This window comes from Cololabis saira, chromosome 22, assembly GCF_033807715.1.
Source record: "Cololabis saira isolate AMF1-May2022 chromosome 22, fColSai1.1, whole genome shotgun sequence".
Lineage (NCBI taxonomy): Eukaryota > Metazoa > Chordata > Actinopteri > Beloniformes > Belonidae > Cololabis > Cololabis saira.
This window is the reverse complement of record NC_084608.1, coordinates 35,416,256-35,423,931: the sequence shown is the minus strand read 5'-3', so window position 1 is coordinate 35,423,931 and position 7,676 is coordinate 35,416,256. Positions and strand designations below refer to the sequence as shown.

General features: G+C 46.3%; 1 protein-coding gene across 1 annotated transcript in view; it reads left to right on the top strand.

Annotated features, from left to right (window-relative positions):
• The first annotated feature begins 7,064 nt into the window (after positions 1–7,064).
• Positions 7,065–7,676, top strand: part of LOC133423417 (NACHT, LRR and PYD domains-containing protein 7-like) — a 7,689-nt gene continuing 7,077 nt past the window's right edge. Inside the window, exon 1 of the mRNA XM_061713591.1 lies at positions 7,065–7,676. This exon is cut by the window's right edge and continues 452 nt beyond it. The gene's annotated coding sequence lies outside the window, so the exon portion shown is untranslated.

The following is a 7,676-nucleotide window of genomic DNA, read 5'->3' as shown; positions in this document are numbered from 1 at the left end:
TTGCTCTCTCTTCTTCAGGTATAGCAGCGAGCACATTCCGACTGTTGCTTATCCATTTCTTGAGCTGAAAGCCGCCTCTGAGACAAATGGCTCGAAGGTCACGATAGAGAGCTACAGCCTGAGACTCAGAGGGCACTGAAGCGAGACAGTCGTCAACATAGAAGCTATGCATAATGGTATCCACCACCTGCTGACTGAAGGAATCTCTGTGATCCTCTGCACACTTCCGAAGAGCAAAGTTAGCGCAACTTGGAGATGAAGTTGCTCCAAAGAGATGGACTAGCATCCTGTATTCTTCCATGGGTTGAGAAATGTCCCCACCAGGCCACCAGAGGAACCTTAGCAGGTTGGAATCTTCCGATGGCACATGCACCTGATGGTACATGGCCTCAATGTCTGCCATCAAAACAACAGGCTCCTTCCTGAACCTGGTTATAACCCCGATCAATGAGCTGGTGAGATCAGGTCCTTGCAACAACTCTGTGTTCAATGATTTCCCTCGGAAAGATGCTGCACAGTCGAACACCACTCTGATCTTCTTCTTCTTTGGATGGTATACACCGTGGTGCGGAATGTACCAAACCTTTCCCTGACTGTATACCAGATCCTCAGCAGGCACCCTTTCAGCATACCCACAAGCAATGACATTACGCATGAAGGCAACGTAGTCTGCATGAAATGTGTCATCTTTCTGGAACCTCCTCTTCAGCATCAGGGCACACTGCTCAGCTACCTTGCGATTGTCAGGCATGCACACGTCCCTGTTCCTTAAAGGTAAGGCAATGGTGTAATGGCCATCTACCATCTTGACTGAGCTTTGCACCATTTCCATGAACTGACAATCTTCCCTTGAAGGACCCAGTTGTTCTTCCTGGCTGCATTCGGGGAAGTCCATTTGAAACTGTTGCTTCCACAGCTCATCCAATTCCACAGCTGAGATACGATTAGCAGTGACGCTAGATTGACCACAGCCTGCTCCACCAACACACAATGGTCCGTTAACAGTCCAGCCCAATATGGTCTGAATTGCATATGGTCCCCCATCTTCACTTGGAATCACTTTTATGGGTTCCAGAGCTCTTGGAGCATTCAAGCCGATCAAAATCTCAACATCTGATTCAATTTCAGGAAGATTTACGCCATGCAAATATGGCCATTTCAACAGATCCTGTTGTTGAGGTATGTTGCTCCTGCTGACAGGCATCCTCTTCTGTGTGAAAACATCTGCCAAATCGCAGTAGAGGCCACTCTCTAGGCCAGCTACCTCCAAGTCAGATACAAGACAGCTTGCCACCACTTTTTCCTGGCCCATAGTGCGTAGGAGAATCTTTGTTGCTCTTCCTGTGATGTTCAGCCTATCCAACAGACTTGTCGTACAAAACGATGCTGAACTACCTTGGTCCAAAAAGGCATAAGTCTGGACAATTTTGTGACCCCTCTTTGACTTAACCTTGACTGGAACGATGGAGAGTTTACAGTCCGGCTTGCCGGCCCCGGTGAGGCCACTAGTTTGCACTTCCACCACAGCACTGCCAACTGCTGTGTTCTTATTAGCTGTAATGGCTTGACTCTTCTCTTCTTCTTTGCCTTTTGGGTGAATATGAAGCAGGCTAGGATGCCTGGCCCCACATACTTTGCATGACAACCGCCTCCTACAGTCCTTCGACATGTGCCCTGTGCACAAGCAGCCGAAGCAAATCCCATGGTCTTTGAGGAAGGCGAGTTTGTCATTATGCACTCCCTTTCCCAATAGAGAGCACAACTCCAGTGTGTGTTCACCCTTGCAGTAGAGACAAGCCCTTTTGTGCAGTGAGCCTCCTTCATTCCTTTTATGGGCCTTTCCATCCACAGAAGTGGCTGTAGTTGCAAAACTACTTCCTTTCTCACGTATGTTACGCTGAAACTTTTCTTTGCTGCTGCCTTTGCTTTGTACTGTTCTTGTGACATCTTGTATGTTTCCAAATATAGGATCAGCTGCAATTTTTACGTGACGTTCAATGAAATCCACAATGTCGGGAAATGTGGCTCTGCGATGTTGTCTTTCTTGAATATCACACGCTACCGTCCTCCAGTTGTCTCTTAGTTTGTATGGCAACTTCATTATTATTTTTAGCATATTTGCAGGCATGTTGAGTTCTGACATGTACTGTATTTCATCCATGGCATTGCAGCATCCTCTCAGGAAGAGTCCATAAGCTTGGAATGCCTTTATGTCCTCAGCTTTGATTATTGGCCATGAGAGTGCTTTGTCCAGATAAGCTGAAGAGATTTTCAGCTCATTTCCAAAATGTTGTCCCAGCAAGGCTTTTGCCTTGATGTAGCCTCTGTCTGCAGGCATTTGTTGGCAGCTTCTAACAAGCTCTCGTGGCTGCCCTCTGGTGTATTGCACCAGGAAGTAGAGGCAGTCACTTGCATCACTTGTCTTTTGCTCAATATTTTGTTCAAAGGATCTCATGAAGGTGTTGAACATTAGAGGATCTCCATCAAACACTTGAATCTCTCTGTTTGGCAAAGATGACAGCCTCTGTTGTTGGACCAGCATAGCAGTTATGTCATTTTGCCGTGCCATTATGGACACCATGTTGTTATCAGCACTAGCAGGAAGGTGTGAGCCTCCAGACTGAGATGTGGAAATGTCAGGTGCAGCACTATAAGCCATTTTGAACTTGGTTGATGTCTGCTGGCGTATTTGAGGTTCATCAGGTTTAGTTAAATGAGAATGGAGAGCAATGGCTGAGGTTGGGTTTTTCTGTGTTGAAGCAGAAGGCACAAATGAATCAGCATGAACGTTAAGAGCAGCATGGGCACCTACATCTGTTTTATCAGTATAGGTTTGCACAACATCAGATTTGCGACATATGCTGCCTCTCACACTGCTTCCTGAAGCTCTCAGGACATCCACTTTAGCCTTTGATGCAGCTATCTCCATTTCAAGATTCAATCGCTCCTTCCTTTTTCTAAGCTCCTCCTCCATCTTCTCCAGGTCATGCTTGTCCTGAAGCAATCTTTGACGAGCAAGAAGAGCAGCCATGTCAGCTTCAGCTTTAACACGTGCAGCGCTAGTAGAAGTGCTTGAAGTCCGAGTACTGCTTGTTGTAGATTTCGAACCATGCTGCTTGCCAATATTTGAAATGCTGTCGCTTGGCTTGATTTCATCATGTCTTATTCCAAGTACGGCAGCTTGATCCGAGAGCATTTCTTCATGAGGCTCATTTACATCAATGATTGGAAGTTTTCCCACTCCTTCCCATTGAGCAGTGGCTCATCCACTTCCTGGCTTGGAGGTCCATCCATTTCCTCATTGCTCCTCTGTCTTGACACCAAATTGTCATTTTCAGAGAGCCAGTGTTCCACATCCTCAATAAAGTCATTGTTGTAGTTGCTGATGCTTGCAAACCACTGATTTTGTCTTATCTGCTCATCCAGAGGTATTAAATCCATCAGTTCTGAATGCAATGATGTTACATGATGATGTAGAGGCCTCAGAACACACAGCTGAACTTGCACTTGTGTGACGTTATCTTCATCTTCCATGAGCTGTTTCAAAGCATTGATAACACCCTTCATTTTGTGCAGTCTGGTTTTGCGTTCCTTCTGAAGCTTTTCAATTTTACCCGCCAGGGCCTTTTCAGTGAGCTTGACAGTCCTTTTTCCATTTTCAGCATCAACAGCACCTCTTACAGCAGAACTAACATTTGATCCACTCATATTGGCATCAACCAGCAGCAGCAGCAATGCAGTGAAACTTCAGCGAGCTTCCTCTATGATCTTCAACAATCAAAATATTGAAATGGAAACTTTTTATCCAAAACAGAGCAATCCAATATTGCATCCACATGAATAGAAATTTGTCAATCATCCACTTTTTCCACCATTTTCATTTCCATAGACCAAGCAATCCACTATTGTCTCCACATGACAGTTGAACATCACTGAAACGCGTCAATTATCCACTTCCTTCTTCGCCACTTTAATGTCCACAACAAATGATCCACGTTTACTCAGCAGAAATGCAACACGTGAGAGACGGTCAGCAGCATCAATGAGAAATCACAGCATCCATATCCATCCAATATTGCAGCGCGAGTTTCAAACTGCGTCCAAACAAGAACCAGCTCACAGCATGAACAAACTGCATTGGTTACACATACCGTGTTTTGCTGCGTTGCGATCCGTCCGTTCATTCATTCAGTTTTTTTTTTTACTCACGAGTGACTCCAATGTGGCTGCGTGCTCAGACTTTTGAGTGGACTTATCCAGTGTGGCATCAGAAGAAACTGAAAGGCTCCAGGCGTGGAAATCCGTGGCCGATTTTCTGTTGACAATGTAAGGCGACTATCTTTCAAACAATTAGTCGCTGAGAGAGTACTGGCTGAGATCTGTCCGACACGCTGAATCCAAGAAACCGACATGAAACAGATGTATTCTTTGGTTATTTATTTGTTGGTCTCCAGTTAAACCTTTTCACTTTCAAATGTCTGATGGTGGATTGCATTCAATGGATGTTCTACTATATTACAATGCTTATATTTCGTATATTTTGTATCCTATATTGCGTAGCCTATATTGCGTAGCCTATATTGCGGTCAACAGAAATTATCAGCTCCTCTCTCTGACAAACAAAACCTCATCCACTGCAGGTGCAGGTGATCTTAATCAGTCACCCACTCTGCCCCAGTGACACACCCACACACAGACACGCCTCCACAGACACACCCACACACAGACACACCTCCACCCACTATATGGTGAGACAATACATCCCTGCTCCTACACCGATTTTGCTGGGAACCCGCGGCAGCCGACTTCAATAGGGAAGATGGTTGCGTGCCACCCTTTCAGAACCGCTTCATCGATCAGGTCCTGGTATTTGGCTTTTTTCAGTTGATGGGACGTGGCTAGCCTCTCTTCCCAGGGCACGGTGAGCTCAGCAACTATGATGGTTTTCGTGCTCCTGGATAGCAGGACCATGTCTGGTCGGAGCGGCGTCACTGCCACGTCCTGTGGGAAGACAAGCTTTCTCTTCAGGTCAACGCTCAGCTCCCAGTCGCAGGCGCGTTGCAGGATAAAACATGGGTTCTTTGCCGCCGTGCTGGACTTACGAACCTTGTCCCCTTCCCTCACAAAGGTTATGCTTTTGGGCTGTTGGGCCTGCTTGTTGTTGACTTTGACTCGCTGCTGTTCCACCCATTTGGCGATTTCCGTGAGGACCTTGTCGTGCCTCCATCTGTAGCGTCCTTCCGCCAACGCCTTTGGGCAACCAGTCAAGATGTGGTTCAGTGTACAGGAGGCTGCTCCGCACTGATTGCAGGATGGGTCTTCCTCACTACCCCATCTCTTCAGATTGCTTGGTGTTGGCAACAGGTCAGCCACCGAGCGTAAGAGAAAGCTCAACTTCCCTTGGTCGGTTTGCCACAGTTCCTTCCAAGACAGCGGTCGCTCCTGTGCCTGGTCCCACTGCGTCCATCGACCCTGAGAGGCAAGTCCAACCGCTTTCACCTGGCGGTCCTCCTCTGCTGCCTCACGGACTCTTTGTACCATGAGACCTCTTCTGGCTCTGGCATCAGCTCTGCTCCACCTCTTATTGCTGTAGTGTCCAAGGCCCAGGCGTCCTTGGTAGGAATGGGAATCGAGAACCGGTTCTTGTTGAGAACCGGTTCCCAGTGTTTCAATTCCTTGGAATCGTTTGCCTTTTTCCCCAAACGATTCCCTTATCGATTCCAGTGGGCGCGAATGACGTCACCAAGCACGTTGCGCACCGTGCGCATTCGTGCCCAGCAGGAAAACACGGGGACAAAGAGGCATAAACGCTCGAATGTTTGGTTACATTTTACCAAAAAGGATGACAACAGGGTGACAATTCTTGCAATGTGGACATTTCAACAGAGCGGGGAAACTGTTAAGACTCGGCCGGCTGATGCGCTGGGAGCACGGAGTCAGCCGGCGTGTGGTAAGGATGATTTATGGTTCCGCGTTACACCAACGCAGAGCTACGGCGTAGGGTACGCGGCAACACGCACCGTACGGCGCGCGTCGCTGCGTACCTTACGCCGTAGGCTCTGCGTCGATTTAACGCGGAACCATAAATCATGCTTTAGAAGAGCTGCGCTCCGGCGGACAGCGGAGCTCCTGACAGCTGCAGCTCGTCAGCTCATTTATGGAGAAGTTAAAGAGCTTCTACCGCTAGATTCTCCTTTCATCAAGGCAGGGAAGAGTATCAGGCCAGAATAGATGAATGTCACCAGCAGTGACTAAGTTTGTGGTGTTGAATGTTAGTGGACATTCTTGTTTAATTGCTACAAAATAATTTGTTGTTTTTCGTTAATTTCTACAGAAGAATATTTATTTTATTATTATTATTTTATATTAAATACATATTTTACTGTATATTACAAATCATTTTGTGGGGACCCCCTGGCACCATCGAGGAGCCCAAGGCTGGGGGCGTCTTAAGACCTCATTATATTTTTTTTGTTCAAAGATATAAAAGTTTTATATCTTTGAACAAAAAAGATCGGAGAAACAAAGAAATTGAAACAAAGAAACAATTTTAGTATCAACTTTGTTTTATTAAAACAAAGTTGATACTAAAATTGTTTCTTCTCCTTTTTTCCAAATGAGAATCGATAAGAGAATCGATAAAGAATCGAATCGATAAGCAGAATCGATAAGAGAATCGGAATCGAAAAAATCTTATCAATTCCCATCCCTAGTCCTTGGCATACCACGCCCACAATTTCCTGGTGTTTCCAGTGGGACTCTGCTTCCATCACAGCTTGCTGGGGCTTCCACTTTCTGCCACATTTGATGGTCTTGCTTGCATGTCTTACTTTCCCATCTTCAGACAAAAGGAGTGTACCGACTGCCCTTGCCTTGGTGGCTTTAAACTCCTCGACCACCGAGGACCTTTAACATTACCATGTTAAAGGTTAGGATTCCCTCTATGAGGTTCTTATAGACAGTCTCCTTAATCTGCTGCTCACACTAAAAGAGTTGCTTTTTAGTGAGCAACAACTGGTCCTCAGTCATCTGAAGTCTAACCTGCAAAGCCTCCAGCTGTTTAACGCTCAGGCTTCCTGTTTTTTCTTTTTTTTTTTTTTTTATTTAAGTTGTCTGACCCACAGTTCTGACAAAGATTGTGGGTTTTATTCTTTTCCATACTTAACTATCATATATCTCACATTTAGTGCTGACAAATCTGGTCCTTCGGAAAATTACTCCCAGAAGGCTTGTAGAAACTGCCACAAAAAAAATAAATAAAAAGTTGCAATTTGATCCTCTCAGACGTGTTGCAAGTCTAAGTTTCCGTGCAGGGACGGGCCACCGGTCCAGAGACCAGGACGGTCTGTAGTTCTGTTAGTGTGAGGCAGAAGACAGATCCAGGAACAGCGGGCCAGGGTCAGAACCCAAGACAGACAGATAAGCTCAGACAGACGTAGCGATCAGGGCTGGACCTGAAACAGGTCCAAGGAACCAGATCCGGTCCAGCATAGCAGTCCCAGGAGAACTGGTGGAGACCGGTATCTGCAGGGAGACCACAAACCCACTCTGGTGAGAGTGAGAGCTGCAGACGCTTTAAATAGAAGAGGAAGAGGTGAGGATGATGAGGGGGATCAGCTGGCAGGAAACTCTTCATCTCCCTCCAGAAGGTTCTTCATGGACCGCTGTAGTCGCTG